At 41.5% G+C, this 25,737-nt stretch overlaps 1 non-coding gene across 1 annotated transcript; it reads right to left on the bottom strand.

Annotated features, from left to right (window-relative positions):
• Positions 1-21,863: 21,863 nt before the first annotated feature.
• LOC115838176 lies at positions 21,864-22,054 on the bottom strand. Its single transcript, XR_004033212.1, has one exon. It is a non-coding gene; the product is annotated as a U2 spliceosomal RNA (small nuclear RNA).
• Positions 22,055-25,737: the final 3,683 nt, after the last annotated feature.

Raw genomic sequence — 25,737 nt, 5'->3', positions numbered from 1 at the left:
CATCACATTACCTGACCTCAAAATATACTATAAGGCCATAGTCACCAAAACAGCATGGTACTGGTATAAAAATAGGCATGTAGACCAATGAACAGAAGAGAGAACTCAGAAGTAAAACCAAGTACCTATAGCCAACTGATCTTTGACAAAGCAAACGCAAACATAGTCGAGAAAGGACACCCTAGTCAACAAATGGTGCTGGGATAACTGACTAGCCACATGTAGAAGAATGAAACTGGATCCTCATCTCTCACCCTATACAAAAATCAACTCAAGATAGATCAAAGATTTAAATCTAAGACCTGAAACCATATAATGAAACCATTATATTCTAGAAGATAATATCAGAAAAATCCTTCTAGATATTGGCTTAGGTAAAGACTTCATGACCAAGAACCCAAAAGCAATTGCAACTAAAACAAAGATAAATAGATGGGACTTAATTAAACAAAAAGCTTCTGCACAGCAAAAGAAACAATTAGCAGAGTAAATAGACAACACACAGAATGGGAGAAAATCTTCACAATCCATACATCCAACAAAGGACGAATATCCAGAATCTACAAGAAACTCAAACAAATCAGCAAGAAAAAGAAAACAATCCATATCAAAAAGTGGGCTAACGACATGAATAGATAATTCTCAAAAGAAGATACACAAATGGCTAACAAGCATATAAAAAATGCTCAACATCACTAATGATCAGGGAATTGCAAATCAAAACCACAATGAGATACCACCTTACTTCTACAAGAATGGCCATAATCAAAAAATAAAAAAAAAAATTGATGTTGGCGTAGATGTAGTGAAAAGGGAACACCTTTACACTGCTGGTGGGAATGTAAACTAGTACAACCACCATGGAAAAAGTATGGCAATTCCTTAAAGAACTAAAAGTAGAACTACCATTTGATCCAGCAATCCCACTACTGGGTTTCTACCCAAAGAAAAAGAAGTCATTATATGAAAAAGATACTCACACACATACGTTTACAGCAGCACAATTCGCAGTTGTAGAACTATGGAACCAGCCCAAATACCCATCAACTAAAGAGTCGATAAAGAAATTGTGGTGTGTGTGTGTGTGTATATATATATATACATATATATATATGTGTATATATATATACATGTATATATATACACACACATATATATATACATGTATATACATACATATATGTATGTATGTATATATATGTGTGTATGTATATATATATATGTGTGTATATATAGCCATATCCAGCAGCGGCTGGGTCTGAGTGAGAGTAATTAAGGAGGTGGAATTGGCTAAAATTGAATGAACATTTACTACATGTCTGGGAGTCAGTGCTTTAAGCCCAGCCAGCCTAGGATCATTTCCATCTTTTACAAATGAAGGAAACTGGGCTCAGATAAAGGACAATATGTGCCCAGGTTCCCTGGCCTGCAGGTGATGGAGACAGTTTTGGGACTTGGGAGAGAAGGCGTGAAGAAAGGCTTCAGCTTTGGGGGGCTGTCATGAAGCAGGACAGCCAGCAGGAGCAGGGGAGGAGATATAGGGCCAGAGATGAAGACTTCCGCTCAGCATATGCTGCGCAGAAAATCTGGCCGGCAGATGACTCCACAGGTCTGGGCCAGGAGTGAGCCTGGGCTGTAGTTGAAGATTTGGGACACGTCCTTAATTTCCTGCCTTAAAGCCTTCACCCAGCAGTGGGGTCTCTGCTAGGACCGAGACCTCCCAATCCCAGCTCTGTCCTTTCTGGAGCCCCAAGAATGGCTAATTCAAGGATTGGGTGTCATCATTCCCCCCAGCTACTGTGAGTTGAACTTCACCGCCCCAGGCCATTTCCTCTTGAACATGCTGGTCCTTCTGCCAGATTGGTCCCCCTCATTGATTGCACCCAGCCTGACCACTCTGCCACTTACTGGCTGGGAGACCTTGGTCAACTGACCAATTTAATTTGTCTGTGCCTCAGTCTCTGCATCTGTAAAATGGGAATGTGAATGATACCTGCCCGAGGGTTGTTATGAGGATTACATTTCTATTGTTTTAAATTATTATTATTTTAATTAAATATTAATACACATGTAATTGCTATTTAAATGTTGCTAAGTAAGAAAATGCAACTAGAGATTTTTGTATGGGGCATACTATGAGCATTAAGAAAGAAGGTCAATTTTATTTGGAAGTTGGAAAGGGATCAAGAAAGAAATGGTTCTTGGGCTCTATCTGCCCTCTCCTCCTTGCTGTGGCCAGTTAGTCCCAGGGCTTCCTTCTGTTTGATAGTCTAGTGTGCTGTGGTGAAGTGGTTGTATGCTAATTCTAATTTCTTTACGTTCTTCCCCCAAAACCAGATATGTCAGGTCTTTTTTTGTCATTAATTTTTAAAATTTTTATTTATTAATTTGTTTTTGAGACAGGGTCTCGCTCTGTTGCCCAGGCTGGAGTGCAGTGATATGATCATGGCTTACTGCAACCTCAGGTGCCCGGGTTCAAGCAATCCTCTAGCCTCAGCCTCCTGAGTAGCTGGGATCACAGGTGTGTGCCACCACACTCAGCTAATTTTCTTATTATTTGTAGAGATGGGGTCTTGTTATGTTGGCCAGGCTGGCCTTGAACTCCTGGGCTTGAGTGATCCTCCTGTTTCTGCCTCCTAAAGTGTTGGGATTACAGACATGAGCTACCATACCTGGCCTTTAATGTTTTTAGAGCGGCTTTATGCTCACAGCAAAATTGAGAAAAAGATACAAAGATTTCCCATATACACACCACCCTCGCACATGCAAAGCCTCTCCCCTTATTAACATCCCCCACCAGAGCGGCACGTTTGTTCATTATAACCAATAAACCTACACTGACCATCATTATCACCCACAGGCCATAGTTTACATTAAGGTTCTCCCTTGGTGTACATTCTGCAGGTTTGGACAAATGTATGACACGTACCCACCATTACAAGACCACACAAAGTAGTTTCACTACCCTAAAAATCATCTGTGCTCCATCAAAATCTTATCCACCATGATCAAGTGGGCTTCATCCCTGGGATGCAAGGCTGGTTCAACATACGCAAATCAATAAATGAAATTCAGCATATAAACAGAACCAAAGACAAAAACCACATGATTATCTCAATAGATGCAGAAAAGGCCCTTGACAAAATTCAACAGCCCTTCTTGCTAAAAACTCTCAATAAATTAGGTATTGATGGGACGTATCTCAAAATAATAAGAGCTATTTATGACAGACTCACAGCCAATATCGTACTGAATGCACAAAAACTGGAAGCATTCCCTTTGAAAACTGGCACAAGACAGGGATGCCCCCTCTCACCACTCCTATTCAACATAGTGTTGGAAGTTCTGGCCGGGACAATCAGGCAGGAGAAAGAAATAAAGGGTATTCAAAGGAAAAGAGGAAGTCAAATTGTAGATGACATGATTGTATATTTAGAAAACCCCATTGTCTCAGCCCAAAATCTCCTTAAGCTGATAAGCAACTTCAGCAAAGTCTCAGGATACAAAATCAATGTGCAAATATCACAAGCATTCTTATACACCAATAACAGACAAACAGAGAGCCAAATCATGAGTGAACTCCCATTCGCAATTGCTTCAAAGAGAACAAAATACCTAGGAATCCAACTTACAAGAGATGTGAAGGACCTCTTCAAGGAAAACTACAAACCACTGCTCAACGAAATAAAAGAGGACACAAACAAATGGAAGAACATTCCATGCTCATGGATAGGAAGAATCAATATCATGAAAATGGCCATACTGCCCAAGGTAATTTATAGATTCAATGCCATCCCCATCAAGCTACCAGTGGCTTTCTTCACAGAATGGGAAAAAACTACTTTAAAGTTCATATGGAACCAAAAAAAAGCCCACATTGCCAAGTCAATCCTAAGCCAAAAGAACAAAGCTGGAGGCATCACGCTACCTGACTTCAAACTATACTACAAGGCTACAGTAACCAAAACAGCATGGTACTGGTACCAAAACAGAGATATAAACCAATGGAACAGAACAGAGCCCTCAGAAATAATACCACACATCTACAACTATCTGATCTTTGACAAACCTGACAAAAACAAGCAATGGGGAAAGGATTCTCTAATAAATGGTGCTGGGAAAACTGGCTAGCCATATGTAGAAAGCTGAAACTGGATCCCTGCCTTACACCTTATACAAAAATTAATTGAAGATGGATTAAAGACTGAAATTTTAGACCTAAAACCATAAAAACCCTAGAAGAAAACCTAGGCAATGCCATTCAGGACATAGGCATGTGCAAGGGCTTCATGTCTAAAACACCAAAAGCAATGACAACAAAAGCCAAAATTGACAAATGGGATTTAACTAAACTAAAGAGCTTCTGCACAGCAAAAGAAACTACCATCAGAGTGAACAGGCAACCTACAGAATGGGAGAAAATTTGTGCAATCTACTCATCTGACAAAGGGCTAATATCCAGAATCTACAAAGAACTCAAACAAATTTACAAGAAACAAAAACAAACAACCCCATTAAAAAGTGGGCGAAGGATATGAACAGACACTTCTCAAAAGAAGGTATTTATGCAGCCAACAGACACATGAAGAAATGCTCATCATCACTGGCCATCAGAGAAATGCAAATCAAAACCACAACGAGATACCATCTCACACCAGTTAGAATGGTGATCATTAAAAAGTCAGGAAACAACAGGTGCTGGAGAGGATGTGGAGAAATAGGAACACTTTTACACTGTTGGTGGGACTGTAAAGTGGTTCAACCATTGTGGAAGACAGTGTAGCGATTCCTCCAGGATCTAGAACTAGAAATACCATTTGACCCAGCCATCTCATTACTGGGTATATACCCAAAGGATTATAAATCATGCTGCTATAAAGACACATGCACACGTATGTTTATAGCAGCACTATTCACAATAGCAAAGACTTGGAACCAACCCAGATGTCTAACAATGATAGACTGGATTAAGAAAATGTGGCACATATACACTGTGGAATACTATGCAGCCATGAAAAAGGATGAGTTCACGTCCTTCGTAGGGACATGGATGAAGCTGGAAACCATCATTCTCAGCAAACTATCACAAGGACAGAAAACCAAGCACCACGTGTTCTCACTCATAGGTGGGAATTGAACAATGAAAATCCTTGGACACAGGAAGGGGAACATCACACCTGGGGTCCTGTCATGGGGGTAAGGGGGAGAATAGCATTAGGAGATATACCTAATGTAAATGACAAGTTAATGGATGCAGCACACCAACATGGCACATGTATACATATGTGACAAACCTGCACGTTATGCACATGTACCCTAGAACTTAAAGTATAATAAAAAAAAAAATCATCTGTGCTCCATGTATTTATTCTTCTCCTCCCAACCCCTGGCAACTACTGATCTTTTTACTGCTGCCTTTTCCAGAATTTCACATAGTTGGAATCATATAGTGTATAGCTTTTTCAGATTGACTTCTTTCACTTAGTAATAGGCATTTAAGTTTCCTCCATGTCTGCTCATGGCTTGCTAGCTCATTTCTTTTTAGCACTGAATAATATTTCATTGTCTGGATGAACTACAGTTGATTTATCCATTCACCTACTGAAGGACATCTTGGTTGGTTCCCAGTTTTGGCAGTTATGAACAAAGCCACTATAAAATCTGTGTGCAGGTTTTTGTGTGGACATAAGTTTTCAACTCCTTTGAGTAAATACCAAGGAGCACGACTGCTGGATAAGATGGTAAGAATATTTTTAATTTTGTAAGAAACTGCCAAACTGTCTTCCAAAGTGGCTGTATCATTTTGCATTCCCACAAAAATTCATCTGTGTTGTAATGAATGAGAGTTCCTGTCACTCCACAACTTCAGCATTTGATATTGTCTGAGTTCTGGATTTTGTGGATTTGGGTCATTTAATAGGTGTGTAGTGGTATCCCACCACTGTTTTAATCACATTTCTCAAATGATGTATGATGTCCTCTGTTGATGGACATTTGGGTTGTTTCCAGTTTGAGGATGGTACAAAAAGAAATGGTGAAAACATTCCTGCAGGTATTTTTGGTGGTCCTATGCACTCATTTTGCTTCAGTATACATGTAGAAGTGTGAAACTGCTGTATCCAAAGATATGGATGTGTTCAGCTTTAGGAAACTGTGCCAATTGGGTTTCCAAGGTAGTTGTACCAGTTTCCACTTCTGCCTGGAGTTAGTCATATTTAAAAACTAGAAACATTTCTTTCATATTGAAATAACTCTGGGATTTGCATAATTCAAAGGAGGCCTGGTATGGCTTGTAACAATCTGAACCATCCTCATTTTCAACAGAGAATTGTAAAATGCTATTAAAGGAGTATAATTTGTTCCCCTTGCTAATGGTAAAAGAGAAATGATACACAGAGACACAGAGAATAATGGAAGCCAGCATTCTTGAATCTGTCTTCCCTGTATTAAACTATTACCTAATTAACAGCATGCTGGGGTCGTACATTGGATTCTGAAGCCAACCTCCAGGGTGCACTGGGGTCTATTTGAGGGTGGAGGGTGGGAGAAGGGAGAAGAGCAGAAAAGATAACTATTGGGTACTGGGTTTAATACCTGAGTGATGAAATCTTCTGTCCAAGAAACCCCCATGACATGGGTTTACCTATGTAACAAACCTTCACATGGACCTTTGAACCTAAAATAAAGAGTTTTTTTTTTAAAGAAAAAAATTTTGCTAAAAATGTACAAATGTATGATATCATTGAATATTTTAATACAACTGAATATATTAAATATTAAGAAATTTTGGCCAGGCACGGTGGCTCACACCTGTAATCCCAGCACTTTGGGAGGCCAAGGTGGGCAGATCACTTGAGATTGGAAGTTCGAGACTAACCCGTGCAACATGGTGAGACTCTGTCTCTTTAAAAAAAAAAAAAAGAAATTTTTATTAATTTTCATATGTAAAAAGAGTAGGGTGGTCAGGCACGGTGGCTCACGCCTGTAATCCCAGCATTTTGGGAGGCTGGGGCAGCAGATCACAAGGTCAAGAAGTCGAGATCATCCTGGCCAACATGGTGAAACCTCATCTCTACTAAAAATACAAAACTTAGCCGGGCGTGGTGGCATGCACCTGTAGTCCCAGCTACTTGGGAGGCTGAGATAGGAAAATTGCTTGAACCTGGGAGGCAGAGGTTGCAGTGAGCTGAGATCGCACCACTGCACTCTGAGCTGGCAACAGAGTGAGACTCCGTCTCAAGAAAAAAAAGAAAAAGAGTAGGGTAATTGTGATAAAAATAATTGTATCTTTTGCAGATACATGTCTAAATATCTAGAAGTGAAATGATACAATGTCTGGGATTTGCTTCAGTTCTATGGGTGGAGGGGGATGTCACTGAGTGGGATGTTGGGGGCAGGACCAGCCACCACTGATGGCAATTGAGGCTGGGTGATGGGTACTGTGGATTCACTCAACTCTGAACCATTTCTGTGTATCTTCGAAACTTTCCATGCTAAAGTTATTTTTAAAAGCTACTCTTAAAAAAAGATATAAAAAATTGTGTAATCTATTTTAGAAAAATTTCCATCAAAATTCCTAAAATAAAATATGGCAATTGAGGAAGGAAAAAAGAAAGAAAAAATGCAGGAAATATAGTAACATATTTTACAATAATGTCAATCCAAAATATTATTTAAGAAGATTTTGCTACATGATACGAGTAGGGAGTGATATTGTCAATTATCTGAAGTTGCCCATCTAGAAGTTATCAATAAGCTTATTTATCCACCATGAATTTGCTGGTAACCCACTGGGGGCAGAGCATCAGAAACCCCGGCCCGGGCAGGGAGACCTAGGCAGTGCCCTCCTCAGCCTCCCCGCCTATGCCAGTGACCATACCACCAAATCTCTCTGGCTCTGTTTTCTGCTCTGAACAGCGGAGCTCATGATGGCATTAGAGCAACACCCATTTTACTGTGTTGTGAGGAGTAAAGATCATAATGGACATAGGTGCTCTTGATTCATTTGGGAAAAAAGAGGGGCATGGGGCAGGGATTTGCTTGTGGAATAGTGCTTTGAGGGCAGGGAAAGCAGGTAGCTATTTTTATGGGAACCACACACAACCCTAATACTGCAGAAGTTGAAAGAACAAGCTTTTAGGATGGCTCCCAGCACTGCGCCTTGGGAGCTGTCTGCCTTGGGCACTCTTTGCCATAGGCATTGTCTGTCGGTGCCCCAACGACGTCTTCATCCTGGAATTCAATCAGACCTCAAAGCCCTGTGGTGATAATCAAAAGTATCAATATGTGGCAAAGGTGTAGAAGAGTGATTGGCTTGTAGGAAGCACTTAAGGCAGGTGCACAATCAACTTTGTGATGACTACTAATATAATAAAGCAGCTGGTTGTCTACTCTGATGTCCCATGGGCCCCTTAAGTATTTCTGGAGCCAAGCCTATGTCTGCAAAATGATGAGCTGCTGCCCCAGAAAGCTACAGCATCTTTCTGCTAAAACCATAATTGATTCAGACTGCACCTAACTAACCCAGCCAGAAAGTTGGAATTTCAAGATGACCAACTAGACCTTTAATTGTTCAATGCTTTTATAGTTCATGTCCAGGGTCACGTGTCACTGGGACACAAACCTCCATCCTCCTGTCCTGTGAAATGGGTACTCATCCTCAAGGTGGTAGAAAAGAGAGGCTGCTTTCCATTCTGCTGATGTTGTTAAGTCCTCGCTTAAAGGGTAAGACTGGGAGGTCCCAAGAAGGCAGCCTGGACAATTTCTCTTCTCCCTGGGTTTGCCACAGACACTTCAGCGCCTGCCTTCCTGAAGTGGGATACGCTGGGTGATTCACCAAGTTCAGTCTGGGAGGAGGCGTGGAGGATCCTGCCTATCTTCTCAGACACGCAAAGTCCCAGGTTTTGTTTTCTGAGTCTTGGCGTCCCCGGCCAAAGTTCCTGGGTACTGGCTGCCACCCATGTGAGAGGGGAACACCCACCAGCTCCACCCCATAGGACATTGCTAGGGCCTTAGTCACCTAGAAAAGCCCTCCACGTATTTGTCCAGTTACTGCAACAATAGAAGGGTTGTGCCCCAGCAACTCTGGTCTCCTCACTCTGTCACCTCAAGAAAGCCTCATCAAACCTTTGCCATGAAAGCGCAATGCCAGAAACGCGGCTGCGTGCCTGGCTTAGCCACGCTTGGGCTGCTCTTCATTCAAAAAGGCCTCTGGCAGCCTCTCCTGAAATCATTTGGGCTCAAGATGTCATTCCCTGATCACACCTAGATTCTTAACTGATTTGTTAAGATTTATGGAGAAAGGCTCCATTCTCTTACTCACTTGGCAAATACTTTTTGGCTCCTGTTCAGAGGTGATTGCAAGAAGCATGTGGAGAAGTCAGATGTGGTCTCCGGAGCTGTTCTGGCAGTTTTCACAAGGCCCAGGGGCAGGGTAGGGGTGCATGAGGCCGGGGTGAGTTGTTGGCCTGAAGATCTGAAGACATAGACAAGTTGAGGTACTGCTAACATCCCCTAGGGAGTCCCAAACTTTTGTGCCACCTGGGGTCAGGCAACAGGGAGTGGTGGGGACTGCAGTAAACCAGAGAATGCATGGCCTTTCTAGAGAGCAGCCGCCCTCCTGAGTAGCTGACTGCTGCCTTGTGGGAATAAGTGCCCAGCTGAGCCAGATCTCTTGTTTTGTCAAGAGGAGTCAGGAATTTGGAGTTATTGTGAAATTTGCAGGTATTTCATGTTGACGACTAATTTTTAAAAAATTATATACACACATGGAAAGATGCTCAACATCGGTAATCATTAGGGAAAAACACACCAAAACTACAGTGAAATACCGCCTCACATCCATTAGGATGGCTACTATTTTTAAAAAAGAAAATAACAAATGTTGGTGAGAACGTAGAGAAGCTGAAACCCTTGTTTCCTGTCAGTAGGAATGTAAAACGGTATAGCCAGTGTGTAAAACAGTATGGCAGTTCTGCAAAAAATTAAAAATAGAACTACCATATGATCCAGCATTTCCACTTCTGGGTATACTTCCAAAAGAACTGAAAGCAGGGATACTAACAGATATTTATACACCTCTGTTTGTAGCAGCACTATTCATAGTAGCCAAAATGCACCAGGAACCCAAGTGTCCATCAATAGGTGAATGGATTAGCAAAATGTGACATATATGAGTGTATGCAATGAGACATTATTTAGCCTTAAAAAGGAAGGAAATTCTGACAGTATTACAATGTGGATGGGTCTTGAAGACATCATGCTAAGTGATATAAGCCGGTTACAAGAAGACAAATGCTGCATGATTCCACTTCTATGAGGCACCTAGAATTGTCAAAGTCACAGAGACAGAAAATAGAATGGTGGTTGCCGGGAGCTGGGAGAGAAGAGAATGGAGAATTAGCATTTAATGGATACAGTTTCTGTTTTGCAAGATAAAAAGAGCTCTGGAGATGGTTGTACAACATTATGAATGTATTTAATGCCACTCAACTATACACTTAAAATGGATAAAATGGTAAATTCTATGTTATGTATATTTTACCACAATAAAAAAAATGGGAACAAAATTGTAAGTACAGCACAATTCAAACAAAATTTGTCTTTGGGTCCTGTGGGGCCCGAGGCTGCTAGCTTGTCCCCTCTGCCGTACTGGTCTTCTGCAAGAGCCAGTGGCCGTTCCACATTCTGGCCTAACTCCACTCTGCGTAGTCTTGGGAGCTGGACACACCTAGGTTTGAATTCTGGCTCTGCTCCTTAGTTGTCATGAGATGCTGAATTCTTCCCTACCAGTGGGTCTGGGATTATAAAACTTTATCTCTGAGATATTTGTTTCCTACTAGAAGGCTCTGAAGGAAACAAATCCACTGGATTCACGAACCTGGACAGAGCATCCATTGCTAATGTGAATAAACTCTGTGTGAAACTAAAGCGGAGCTCAGCTCCTGGCTGTGAGGACGAGTTCCCAGCGCACTGATGTGAAGTGGTACTTCAGAACTATAAACTCTCTTTGACCTCATGCTTAACATTTTAAGAGGAGGGCTGCAAAATCGCCAAGGTATGCTGAGAGCAAGTGTTCATGTGCACCCAGCCAAACATTGTGAAGAAAAGGAGTAGGGAGAGGACATATTCACAAAACAATTTTTTTTTTAAGAGATAGAGTCTTACTCTGTCACCAGCGTGGATTGTGATGGTGCAATCATGGCTCACTGCAGCCTCGAATTCCTGGGCTCCAGCAATCCTCCCACCTCAGCCTCCTGAGTAGCTAAGATTATAGGCGTGTGCTACCATGCCTGGCTAATTTTAAAATATATACAGATTATAGAGGTAGGGTCTCACTATGTTGCTCAGGCTGGTCTTGAACTCCTGGCCTGAAGTAATCCTCCTGCCTTGGCCTCCCAAAGTGTTGGGATTTAAGGTGTGAGCAAATACACTCGGCCATTTTTTAAATAATGTAATTTCCCCCACAATTTCCCTGTAGAGTGAAATTTTTGTTGTTGTCTGTTTTGTCTGAGGGATGCCAATGGACTTGCTTTTTCTTACGGTATAAAATGTAGCAAAAGTAAATTAGAATTTTTGAGTTACATTCTTAAAATTTACCCCCTTTCCTTGGACAGGTACTAGAGAGTTGAAAACAAATAAACTGTGCCAGGCCCCTGTCCACAAGGAGCCGACATTGTAGAGGAGAAGACAGAGTATGGTTAAGTGTAGTTTGCTAACTTCCGAGTGTGAAAATTGATTATACAAATTGGGTCATTCTTGTCATACCCAACAAAAACAGAGTTGGGAAGCCAGAAGGGAAAAGCACTTGGGGCATATAGCATTGCTCCAAAAATTTAATTCTCTCCAAGTCCAGCAGCTAAAGCTGCCTGTGGTAACCTAAGACCAGCTTTACTCAATAGCTGCTAAAACAAGACCAGCCTTGGACAAGCTTTACCCAATAGCTGCTACAGGTCAAAGACTAATTTTACCCAGGCCTGTGGCTCACCAACTGGAGCTTTCCAGCTCCCCACAACTTTACTAATGCCCATGAACTTTCTTTCAAGACCACAGACAACATTACTTTTTAAAAATAAAACCCCCAACTTTCTCTTTGTTCTTCAGACACACCAGAGAGTACCTAGTCTATGTGTATGCCCCAAATTGCAATTCTTGTATCCCAAATAAAACGTTAAATTTAGAGACTCATCTCTACATTTTTATTAGACTATGACATGGGTAAGAGGGTGCAACAAGAGTATCCTGCCGGGCACGGTGGCTCATGCCTGTAATCCCAGCACTTCGGGAGGCTGAGGCAGTTGGATCACCTGAGGTCAGGAGTTCAAGATCTGCCTGGCCAACATGGTGAAACCCTGTCTCTACTAAAAATACAAAAATTAGCTGGGTGTGGTGGCGCATGCCTGTAATCTCAGCTACTCAGGAGGCTGAGGCAGGAGAATCACTTGAACCCAAGAGAGGGAGTTTGCAGCCAAGATAGTTCCACTACACTCTAGCCTGGGAGACAGCGTGAGACTCCGTCTCAAAAAAAAGAAAAAAAAAAAGGCACTAAGAGTACCTAGGATAGGTAAGCAACTCAGCTAGATAGGAGAGGCCAGGGAAGTGGCCTGCTGGAGAGGAGATCAGAGTTGAAAAATAAGGCTGACCAGGAGTTAGCCAGAGTAAGTGGGAGTGGGGAGATGGAGGAGCCCACAGAGGTGGAGCTCACCTGTCTGCCTGTGATGTAAGGCCTAGAATTGGGTTCAATATTAAGTGCTGCTGTGACATCTGGTCAAACTGAGAGAGCCTAGAATGCTCTAACCACAAATCCCCCTCCCTTCTGCTCTCTTGGATAAGATCCCCTAGCCAAACACGGTGCAGTTCCTGCTTATCTCTGAGCAGTGGGTGTCAGTCAGTTCCCTGTCAGCCTGAGAAATTATTCAAACAAGCCCATCATATTCGCCTGCAGGAACCAGGAATCACCCTACCCTTTTGATAGCACAAAGCCTGACTCCAGACCGTGGCTGTTCACTCTGTTCCCAAGTGCAGCCCCTGTGGCCCTGCAAGCTATGCTGTGTTCTGATCCAGAATGTGAGTTATAAACTGCCGTCATCTCATCTGTCCAGTGTGAGGTGTCCTGTGTTTGGCCATCCCCATAACCCTGGGACAGGAATCCCTTTCTCACCAGCAGGATGAATACGAGGTAATTAAAACAATCCCTGTAAGGGATCTGTGTGCAAAGCCGTCAATCAGCATTGCTCGAGGATCCACTGAGGTTGGGAGCAACAGGATGGCTGCTAAGGAAGTGGTCAGAGACCAGCTCCTGAAAGTTTTAGTCCCTTTTAACCAGCCATTGCAGATCATAGTAGCGGGAGCCCCTGGGGGGTGTCGAGCAGGGGTTAGCCCTGGCCAGATCTGAGTTGTTGTATTTTTTATTTTATTTATTTATTTGTTTATTTTACTTTAAGTTCTAGGGTACATGTGCACAACGTGCAGGTTTGTTACATATGTATACATGTGCCATGTTGGTGTGCTGCACCCATTAACTTGTCATTTACATTAGGTGTATCTCCTAATGCTATCCCTCCCCACTCCCCAGATCTGAGTTTTAGATAGATGGTTCTGGCCAGTGTGTGGGCTGGGTTTGAAGGGAATGAGACTAAAAGGAGCAAATCTGATTAGGGAGTCACTGCTGGTGCCCAGGTAAGAGATGACAGGACCTCAACTAGGACCAGAAATGGAGAGGTAGAGAGAGAAGGTGAGCCTTGGAAGGTGTTTATAATGCAGAAAATATAATCAGGTTGGCCCCACTTCTTCAAAAGACAGCAAATGTGTGTTGAATACATTAGTGCATGCATGAATATTAATTGAGATTTTATTGGACCTAGGAGAACTGCAGGGTAAGGTTGGGCAGGGTGGGCACTTCCCAAAGGCGCCAGTCATGGGGGTGAGGGTTGTGGGGTCCACACTGCGCTCTGCTCACCAAGTGCAATACAGAGGTTTGCAGAGGGCAACATGGAGACCTAAGACAAAGATATAGCCCCCCAGGTGCTGACCGATTTATAGACGTGAACTATGGCTATGATTGCATGCTAAATTGCTGATTCCGGCTAGGTGGGCAGAAGAGTTCTGAATAGGCCGATGCCATTTCTCTCCATGTTCTCCTGTAAGATAAGAGCTGGGCTTCTTGAACCAAAAAAGTTTTACTTTTTTCCTTGGGGTAGAATTAACCTTCAACCTGTTGACTCAAGTGCGTATTAACCAATAATCCAAATTAAAAACTTTAAAAAGTCAAGGCCTGTTATCAAGGTCCTCTGAAGTGTGATTTCAAGAGAAAATTTAGAAATATGAGAAACTCAATGTATTAAACACCAAAGGGCTTTATGTCAGTGGTTCTCAATCTTGGATGTGCATTAAAACATCTGGGGGCCTTTTTAAAATACTTAAACCTGGGCTGCATGCCCAGCACTTTTGATTCAGTTTGAGAGGGGCAGAGCTCAGGGATCTGTATTTATGTTATCATTCTCAGAACAGCTCTAGAGGGCACTGTCTGCCAGATGTTAGCTCACGCCCTGGCAGAAAATGCCATCGTGAGAACAGTAGGCACCATTTTTCTGGACTTCCAAAATCATTAGCTTTCAGGCAAATAGTGAGTAATCTCATTCACATGTAGAATCTATTTTTTAGTTTTTTAATTAAATTTTCCTCTTTAAAAAATTTATTTTATTAAAAATATTAGTTTACACAAAAAAATTTAAAATTTCCTTTTTTAGAGATGAGGTCTTGCTATGTTGCCCAGGCTTGAGTACAGTGGCTAGTTACAGGCCCAATCCCACTTCAAACAGGAAGGGAGTTTTGACCTGCTCCATTTCCAACCTGGACTGGTTCACCCCTCCTTAGGCAACCTGGTGTAGTCCCCTGTTCCCAGGAGGTCACCATATTGATGCCGAACTTAAGAGTGGACACCCAATCAGCATTGCACACTACAGCCCAGAACTCCCAGCCTCAAGCGATCCTCCTGCCTCAGGCTCCCAAGAAGCTGGGACCACAGGCATGTGCCACTGCACCCAGCAACATATGGAATCTAAGAAAGTTGATCATAGAAGCAGAGAGAATAGTGGTTACCAGATCCTGGGGAGGATAGGTTGGTCAACCAGTACAAAGTTACAGTTAGACAAGAAGAATAAGTTCTGGTGTTCTATTATACAATAGAGTGACTATAACTATTAATAATAGTAATGTATTATATATTTCAAGATAGCTAGAAGAGAGGATTTTGAATGTTATCACCACAAAGAAATAATAAATGCTTAAAGTGATAAATGTGCTAATTATGCTAATATGATTATTATACAATGTACCATGTATTAAAACATCATACTGTACCCCATAAATATGTACCATTATGTGTCAATTATAGATAAAATAAAACTAAAAAAAGTCACTAGCTTTCATTACCTCATTTTATTCACACATCATACTAAATCAATGCTTAAAAGTCTTGTTCTTGTTCAGACAAAACAATCAAGATTTATAAGTATAGGGAAGCTTCAAGTTGAAAAAAATGATATCCAAGAAGATTCCATCTTGATTCCAACTTAGGCACATTATCAAGCATTTTGAAGGGCTAGTTGTTATCCTTTCTGTTGCAGCTGAAAGCCCTGATAAATCAGTTAGGTTGACATCTTAAATTCTCAGGACAAATTTTGTTTCATCTTCTCCCTGCCCCAAAGTAAGCCATAAATCAAGCTTTACAAGGACTTAGAGGATTTTTGGCTGGGTGTGGTGGCTCACACCTGTAATCCCAGCACTTTGGAAGGCCAAGGCAGGTGTATCACGAGGTCAGGAGTTCGAGACCAGCCTGGACAACACGGTGAAACCCTCTCTCTTCTAAAAATACCAAAAAAATTAGCCAGGCATGGTGGTGCACACCTGTAATCCCAGCTACTCGGGAGGCTGAGGCAGGGGAATTGCTTGAACCCAGGATGCAGAGATTGCAGTGAGCCAAAATTGTGCCACTGCACTCCAGCAGCCTGGGCAACAGAGCAAGACTCTGACTCAAAAGAAAAAAAAAAAAGGACTTAGAGGATTTTTTTCCCCCTAATAAGTTTCCCAAAGGGTGTGGCAGAGTCTGGAGAAACCTGCTTTTCATGTGCTCCTTGGTTCAGCTGCCCGCTCCCCTGTGGCTTTTAGCAATTTCTTCTTCTGTTTTTGCATCAGTGTAATTAGCAAAAGGCACCATATCCCTGAGGACAACACCCACAACAATATGAGACTCTACAGCAAGTACTTGCAAAACCTAGAAAAGACACACACCCCTCCCCTAACATGCTTCAATTCCAAAACAACTCATTAATTCATAGAGTAATGTATGTGAGCAAACAGAGAAAATTATGAACTCCAAAGTGAAACCTGGCTAAAGATATGTAATATAATAAATATATGATATTTAAATACAAAAATAAAGATATCTACATGTGACATATATATGGATCCATACATATGGTGGGATTATTTATTTATAGTAGAATTCCCCAAACTTTCTCAGCTCATTGCACCCTGAGCATCTCAGTAATTTTTCACAGCACCCCCTAGGCCAACAAGAATACCCCAAACTTCCATTATTAGGTTCCTACAACACAAGTATTTAGTAGCCATTGAAAAAGTACACATAACTCCTAAAAAATTTACTTCCTCCTAAAATAAACATCCTTAAATAAGTTAAATATGAAAGTGCCTACTGGGCACTCCACAACTTCTCAAATCCGGAGTCTGGTTGGAACTGACATCTTCACTGCCTGCACCACCATGGACCTTCAGCGGTACTTTTTTTTTTTTTTTTTTTGTCACAGCAAACACTGGAAAGTCAGCTTCACAAATATATAATATCATTATAAGGAAGGCGCATGGTCTAATGATGAAATGTGAAATAAATCAAGCCAGTCTCAACCTCTCCGAGGCTCAGTTTCCTCACCCTGGAAAAGTAATAAAATAAATGCATGCCTTTTTTTTTCCTTCAGAGATGGAGTCTTGCTCTGTTGCCCAGGCTGGAGTACAGTGGGCGATCTCGGCTCACTGCAACCTCCGCCTCCTGGGTTCAAGCAATTCTCCTGCCTCAGTCTCTGGAGTAGCTAGGATTACATGTGCCCACCACCACGCCCAGCAGATTTTTGTATTTTTAGTAGAGATGGGGTTTCACCATGTTGGCCAGGCTGGTCTCAAGCTCCTGATCTCTTGATCCACCCGCCTCGGCCTTCCAAAGTGCTGGGATTACAGGTGTGAGCCACCGCACCTGGCCAATGCATGCCTTCCCTACTTAACAGTTGTGAAAAATGAGTGGGATAAAGTGTAAAAAATATCTCTCAGAACTATAATGCACTATAATAATAGACACTTTTTTTTTTTTTAAGACAGAGTTTCGCTCTTGTTGCCCAGGCTGGAGTGCAATGGCACAATCTCGGCTCACCGCAACCTCCATCTTCCGGGTTCAAGCGATTCTCCTGCCTCAGCCTCCTGAGTAGCTGGAATTACAGGCATGTACCACCATGCCTGGCTAATTTTTTTGCATTTTTAGTAGAGACAGGGTTTCTCCATGTTGGTCAGGCTGATCTCGAACTCCCAACCTCAGGTGATCCGCCCGCCTCAGCAAAGTGCTGGGATTACTGGCATGAGCCACCACGGCCCAGCCAATAATAGACACCCTTATGTGTAGTAATAATTACTAAAAATAATAAATTGGAAATGATAACAAGACAAATGGAGTTAAGAAATTCAATACTATGTATTTTGAAAACTATCATCATCTTTAAATCTTGCTACTCAGTATGGCCCCAGGACCAGTAGCAGTGAGAGCTTGTGAGATGAGCCGAGATTGCGCCATTGCACTCCAGCCCCGGCAACAAGAGTGAAACTCCGTCTCAAAAAAAAAAAAAAAAAAAAAAAAAGAAATGCAGATTCTCGGGCCTCATCTGAGACTTGCTGAATCAACATCTGCATTTTAACAAGATGCCCAGGTGTTTGTGTGCACATTAAACTTTAGGATGGGAGCCAAATGATAAGAACTTATGAACACAAAGGAGGAAACAACAGACAGGGTCTACTTGATGGGGGAGGGTGGGAAGAGGGAGAGGAGCAGAAAAGATAACTATTGGGTACTGGGCTTAATACCTGGGTGATGAAATAATATGTACAACAAACCCCCATGACACGTGTTTACCTAGTAACCTTCACATGTACCCCCAAACCTAAAATAAAAGTTAAAAAAAAAACTTTAGGAAACACCAGTTCAATTTATTTACATTATTTTAAATTGGATAGTTTTAGTAAACTTACTTCTTCCAATCACAATGTAGTAGAAATCAATAACATAGGGAAATCTTGGAAATATCCAAAGGTTTGGAAATTAAATAACACACTTCTAAATAACCCATAGATCAAAGAAGAAATCACGGAAATTAGAAAAATATTGAAACTGAATGAAAATTAAAACACAACATGTCAAAACAAATGGAATGCCTCTAAAATAATACTTAGAGGAATTCTTATAGCACTAAACACCTATATTTTAAAAGAAAAAAAGTCTCAAATCAATTACCTATGCTTCCACTTCAGGAACCCAGAAAAAGAAGAACAAATCGAACCCGCACTAAACGGAAAGAGAAACTAGTAAAGATCAGAGCAGCTGGGCACAGTGGCTCACGCCTGTAATTCCAGCACTTTGGGAGGCCATGGCAGGTGGATCATGAGGTCAAGAGATCGAGACCATCCTGGCCAACATGGGGAAACCCCGTCTCTACTAAAAATACAAAAATTAGCTGGGCGTGGTGGTGCATGCCTGTAGTCCCAGCTCCTTGGGTGGCTGAGGCAGAAGAATCACTTGAGACCTGGAGGCGGAGGTTGCAGTGAGCCAAGATTGCGCCAGAGCCAAAATCAATAAAACAGAAAATAAAAACAATAGAAAAATCAATGAAACATAAAAAGTTGGTTATTTGAAAAGTCAACAAAATTGATAAATGTTTAGCTAGACTGACAAGAAAAAGAGAGTGAAGATATAAACTTCCAAAATAATCAAGATGAAGGAGGATACATCACTGCATGCCCAACAGAAATCATAAGAATTAAAAGGAACTATTACAAATTTGTCAATAAATTAGACAAGTTAGATGCACCAAATTCCTAGCCAGGAAACTACTGAAACTGACTCAAAATAATATAAAATCTGAATATGTTAACATCAGTTATAGTTAGTAATTTTATCCATTAGGATTAGTAATTTAAAATCTTCTCACAAGGCAATCCCAGGCCCACATCGTTTCCCCAGAATTCCTTCGATGAAGTCCCTTGTAAATTCTATCAAACATTTAACGAAAATGAATGGGCTAGTACAATCCAACACAAATTCTATAAATAAGTATTATAGAAAGGTAAAGAACAATTTCCAACTCATTTTATTAAGCCAGTATTACCCTGACACCAAAGCTAAAGAAAAAGAAGACTATGGGCCAGGTGCAGTGTCTCATGCCTGTAATCACAGGACTTTGGGAGGCCAAGGTGGGTGGATCACTTGAGGCCAGAAGTTTGAAACCAATCTGGCCAACATGGCAAAACCATGTCTCATCTCTACTAAAAATCAAAAATAAAAATAAAAATAAATTAGCTGGGCGTGGTGGTACATGCCTGTAATCCCAGCTACTTGGGAGGCTGAGGCATGAGAATCACGTTGAACCCGGGAAGTGGAAGTTGCAGCGAGCTGAGAGCATGCCTCTGCACTCCAGCCTGGATGACAGAGCGAGACTCTGTCTCGAAAACAGAAAAGAAGACTGAACAAATAGCTCTCATGAACATAGATGCAAAATCCTTAACAAAATATTAACAAATGAAACCCAAGAACATATAAAAAGAAATTGTGGTGGTTTTCACAAATAGCCACAAATACTTTGATACTGCTCCCTTTAAACTATGAATCCTAACTGTCCTCTTGATTGTGGGCTGAACTTAATGGCTTACCTCTAATGAAAAGAATGCAGTGGAACTGGCAGTGTTAGGATCCCAAGGGTAGGTCACAAAAGGCATTGTGGCTTTCTCTTTGCTCCTTCTCTTTTTTCCTTATTATCTCTGGGGAAAGCCAGCTAATGTGTAATCAGTCCACTCACACAGCCCTGCACCCTATGGAGAGGCAGACATGGCAATGAACTGAGCCTCCTGCCAACACCCAGCAAGGAACTGAAGCCTTCTGCCAAGAGCCATGTGAGTGAACCACCCTGAAATTGCATCCTCCAGGCCCAAGCAATGCATCATACTGCAACCCTGGTTGACATGTTTTTTTCTTTTAAGCTCCTTTATTATTTTGTTGAGGTGAAATGCATATCACATAAATCAACCATTTTTTAAAAGTACATAATTTAGTGACATTTAGCACATTACAATGTTATGCAACCACCACTCCTTTCAAGTTCCAAAACATTTTCATGACTCTCCTCTCAAAAGCAAAACCATGCCCATTAAACAGTCACTCCCCATTCTCCCCTCCCTCTAGCCCCTGGCAACCATCAATCTGTCTTCATGAATTTACCCATTCTGGATATTTTATATAAATAGAATTATATAACATGTGACCTTCTATGTCTGACCTTTGTCACTTAGCATACTGTTTTTGAGGCTTATCCACATTGTAGCAGGTATCAGTACTTCATTCCTTTTCATAGCTGAATAATATTCCTTTGTGTGCATACGCCACATTTTGTTTATCCATTCATCAGTTGATGTACATTTGGGTTGGTTCTATCTTTTGGCTATTGTGAATAGTGCTGCTATGAACATTTGTGTACAGATATTTATGTAGCTGCGTTTAATTCTATTGGGTATATAACTATGCATGAAATTGTCAGATAATGTGGTAATCCCAAGTTTTACTTCCTGCCAAATTGCCAGACTGTTTCCCACACCAGTTTCATCATTTTACATTCCCACCAGCACTCTCCAAGAGTTCCAATTTCTCCACTTCCTCACCAATATTGGTTTTCCTTTTAATTTTTTAAAATATGGCCAGACTAGAGTCTCATTGTGGTTTTGATTTGCATTTCCCTAATGATTAATGATGTTGAGTATCTTTGCAAATGCTTATTTGCCATTTGTATAACTTCTTCCAAGAAATGTCCTTTGCTTAGTTTTGAATTGGGTTGTTTATTATGATGTTGAGTTTTAGGAGTTCTCCGTGTATTTTGGATATTAATTCCTTATCAAATATGTAATTTAGGTCAGGCATGGTGGCTCACGCCTATAATCCCAGCACTTTGGGAGGCCGAGGGAGGCGGATCACTTGAGGCCCAGAGTTAGACACCAGCCTGGCCAACATGGCGAAACCCTGTCTCTACTAAAAATACAAAAATTAGTTGGACATGGTGTCGCACACCTGTAATCCCAGCCACCCAGGAGGCTGAGGCAGGAGAATCGCTTGAACCTGGGAGACAGAGGTTGCAGTGACCCAAGATCATGCCACTGCACTCCAGCCTGCTCGACAGAGTGAGACCCCATCTCAAAAAAAAAAAAAAAAAAAAAAGTCTGTGTCTGACACTGGCACGTAAAGTGGAAAGCAAGAGTGAAAAATTATGTTGAAAACTGGGGAAATCGAATTAAAATTCTACGTATGGAACCCCCCTGACAGCTCAGTCCTCTTTCTACACCCTTGTGAAGAAACAGTGCACACCCTCATTTATTCCCAGGTAGAGGAAAGAAGTGCAGACAAACCAGAGAATTCTTCTCTAACAAAAAGTTGAGTGAGCGGCTGGAGAAAGCCAACGCTTCTCACAGCACCTCTCTCATTTGAGCACCCGCAGCATCTGCAGCCTGTAGCCTCTAGATTGAAATCTTTTTTTTTTTAAATATCCCCCGAGGGTTGAACATTACTGGAAGTACTACAATACCAGGTCCATGTGTGGAGTGGATGGAGCAAGCTCCTATTCCATCTCCCTGCTCAAAAAATCCATTTACTATATTGTCCTCAGATAAAGGACATATCAGCATATTAAACTGGTAAGAACAGATTCTACACTTGATCTTAACCAAAAGGCCAAGAAGCGATCTAGAGTGAAATCTTATATGTAAGCCCTGGACAAACCCCCTTCTTCCACCTATCCCCAGGAAACAGGCCTTCCTACACAGAAGCATAGGAAATCCACACTAATCACAGAATCCTTTCCATAACAGACAGGGAGGACTCACCAGACATATGATGAAACCAGCAGCGTGGAAGAGAAATCAAAGGGAACAAACAGGAAAACTGATGCAGGTTGAATATCCCTTATCAGAAATGCTTGGGACCAGAAGTGCTTTGGATTCAGATTTTTTTGAGTTTTGGAATATTGCATATACATCATGAGATATCTTGGAGATCAAACCCAAGCCTAAACATAAAATTCACTTATGTTTCAGACACATCTCATACACATAGCCTGAAGGTAATTTTATACAATATTTTAATAACTTTTGCATAAAATTAAGTTTGTGTGCATTGAACCATCAAAAGCAAAGATGCCACTCTCTCAGGCACCCATGTGGACAATCTGTGGTTCCCTGGCATCACCATCCTTCCTGACTGTTAATGTCTATGCTCTCAATAAGCAATCATTTTCTTACACTTACATTGTGACCTATCACATGTAATGTGATCCATCATGTGACTCATCACATGTAATGATTGCTGAGGCAGCAAAATCATTCTCCTGCCTCAGCCTCCCGAGTATTTAGGATTACAGGTGCCCATCACCACGCCCGGCTAATTTTTGTATTTTTAGTAGAGACGGGGTTTCACCATGTTGGCCAGGCTGGTCTCGAACTCCTGACCTCAGGTGATCCACCCGCCTTGGCCTCTCAAAGTGTTGGGATTACAGGCGTGAGCCACCGTGCCCAGCCTGGCTAATTTTTGAATTTTTAGTAGAGACGGGGTTTCACCATGTTGGCCAGGCTGGCCTGGAACTCCTGACCTCAAGTAATCGCCCACCTTCAGCCTCTCAAAGTGCTGAGATTACTGGCGTGAGCCACTGCGCCCACCCTTATGTGATTCCATTTTATTTTTTCTCTTCCCATACCAATTATACTGATTTTGTTTAAAAAAAAAATTACAGTGACCGCCCTTGAGTTTGCATTTACAACTAATGTCAGTTTACTTTCAGAGGATACTATACTGGTTCATTGGTAGTGCAGGTATCTTGTAACATTCCTTGTAATCTCTTCCCATAGTCTTTCAGGTTACAGAGTTATTTCCCAGTGTTTTTCCCTGTGTATCTGTATCTTCCTTCTGTTTCTTCACGTAATAAATTGCAAACACAGGGATTTAATTTCAGATAAGATTACTCATGTAACAGATATTTATATACTTCTTGTTTCTACTATATAAAAGTAGAATAGAGAAGAGAAATGATTAGTATGTAGGTACCAAAAAGCCTAAATCCTCACACAAGTTTGGCCCTTATCCTTCTGTGTAATTAGAGTAAGTGATCTCATTGTGCTATGTTAGTATTTTTGAGTGCCTATTAAAAGGCCTAATTAAAAACATTAAAGTAATTATATTCCTTATCCTTTAGTTTCTTTTTCTATGTATTGACTATTAGGGCAGAATATCTTCCTCAGGGCATGATAAAAGATAAAAGATAGATAACAATGCAAGATATAAAATATCCAAATAAAGGAAATTACGCTAAGTAAAATAAGCCAGGCACAGAAAGCCAAGTACTGCATGATCTCACTTACATGTGGAATTTTTAAAAGTTGAACTTAAACAAGCAGAGAATAGAATGATGGTTGCCAGGGGCTGGGGACAGGGATGGGGAGATATTGGTCGAAGTGTATAAAGGATTTATTGTACAGCATGGTGACTATAACTAATAATAGTGTATACTTGGAAATTGCTAAGAGAGTAGATCTAAATGTTCTCACAGCAAAAAATGGTAAGTATGTGAGGTGACAAATATGTTAATTAGGTTGATTTAATCATTTCACAGTGTATATATACATATATCTAAACATCACATTGTACACCATAAATATATACAATTTTTATTTGTCTATTATACCTTAATAAAGCTAGGGATAAATTAAAATGAAATCAAATTAAATATCCAAATAATTAGGTTTCAAGCTTCCAATTAAAGGATTTCACTCTCATCTTAGAATTTTAGTTGGGGAAGCAAAAAGATGCAGCTACAAGGGTGACGTTTACACAGAGAATGGCATTTGAATGAAGCTCAGTTCCAACTGCTAGCTCATCACCCTCAGCCCCTTCCTTAACCAATGTATGTAAAGGATGTTGAGGCTGGTGTGGATTTCTTATGCTATTGTTTATTAAGATCTGTTTCCTGGGGATAAGTGGAAGAAGGGGACCCAATATGGGAGGAACCTTGACTTTCTCTGGAAAATATGCCAATTTTTGTTAGAGAAGAATACGATGTAGTGATCTATTGAGATAGATATATATATATATATATATATATATATATATATATGTATAATATACACAAACGTATGTAGAATCCATTGTTCTACACGATGAGAATCTATTGTTGTAATATTTGGTCTTTGACCCCTGGTTCCTAACATAGAGCTCCTTAAGGGCTTTGTAATTTCCTCAGTGATAGCGTCTGACACAGACTTCCAAATCCCTTGGAATTTCCTGGGTGACAGGAGCATCTTTTGTTCTCATGACCTGACGCGTGGTTTGCTCCTGGATGGCCTCATAATGGGGGCTGGTTGTCGGGGGAACCAACCTTGTGATTAGAAGGTTGAAACTTTCAGCCCCACCCCTGATCTCCAGGGAGCCGGGACAGGCTGAAGGCTGAGTTGATCACCCGTGGCCAAGGATTTAATCAGTCATGGCTAGGTAATGATGCTTCCCTAAACCCAAAGGACTGGGTTTGGGGAGCTTCCAGATAGCTGAACACTTGGGGGTTCTGGAGGGTGGTGCGCCCAGGGAGGGCAGGGAAGCTTCATGCGCCTTTCCACACACCTCACCCCACACATCTCTTCATCTGGCCACTCAACTGTATCCTTGCCAGAGCCTTATAATAAATGGGTGAATGCAAGTAGAGTGTTTCCCTGAGTTCTGCGAGCTGCTCTAGCAAATTAATCAAACCCAAGGAGGACGTCATGGGAGCCCCAAATCCAAATCCGAGCTGGCCAGTGGAGGTAGAGGTGACAACTTACTACGTGCAACTGGCACCTGAAGTGGGGGCAACCTTGTGGGACCGAGCCCTCCACCTGTGGGATCTGATTCTCCAGGTGAATAGTGTCAGAATTGAATTATAGGACGCCCAGCTGGAGTCCACAGAGAATTGGTTCGTGTGTGTGGAAACCCACCCCCAACCCCAGGTGTCAGAAGTGTTGTGTTGAGTGATGTGTGCATCAGTGTGGAGGAAAAAACACTTTGGTTTTTCTTCTCTCTCGTAAGAGTCCTTGTTTTATTTATTTCCTTCACCTAGGTCTCAGTGTTCTCATCAGTAAAAAGGGATAACACACCTCACTTCAAGGATGGTTGTGAGGAGTGAAGACAGAGCCTGGCACACGGTGGGGATTGGTTCGTGATCACTAGTCTGCTTAGTGATGAATTCAAGTTCATGCTCATGTCATTCTCTTAGGGACACACGGCACACTAGGGGAGGTTAAAGATGCTTGCACACATGCCCACAACACATCTTTGATGGCATCACAGCGTTCTCCCTGCAGTGGTGTTCCCAAAAGTCCAGACCATACATTGCAGTGTGTGGCTCTGCC

The sequence above is a fragment of the Nomascus leucogenys genome, chromosome 13 (assembly GCF_006542625.1).
Source record: "Nomascus leucogenys isolate Asia chromosome 13, Asia_NLE_v1, whole genome shotgun sequence".
In the NCBI taxonomy this organism is placed as follows: Eukaryota; Metazoa; Chordata; class Mammalia; order Primates; family Hylobatidae; genus Nomascus; species Nomascus leucogenys.
Note: the sequence above shows the minus strand (reverse complement) of the source record. Positions and strands in the feature narration are given on the sequence as shown.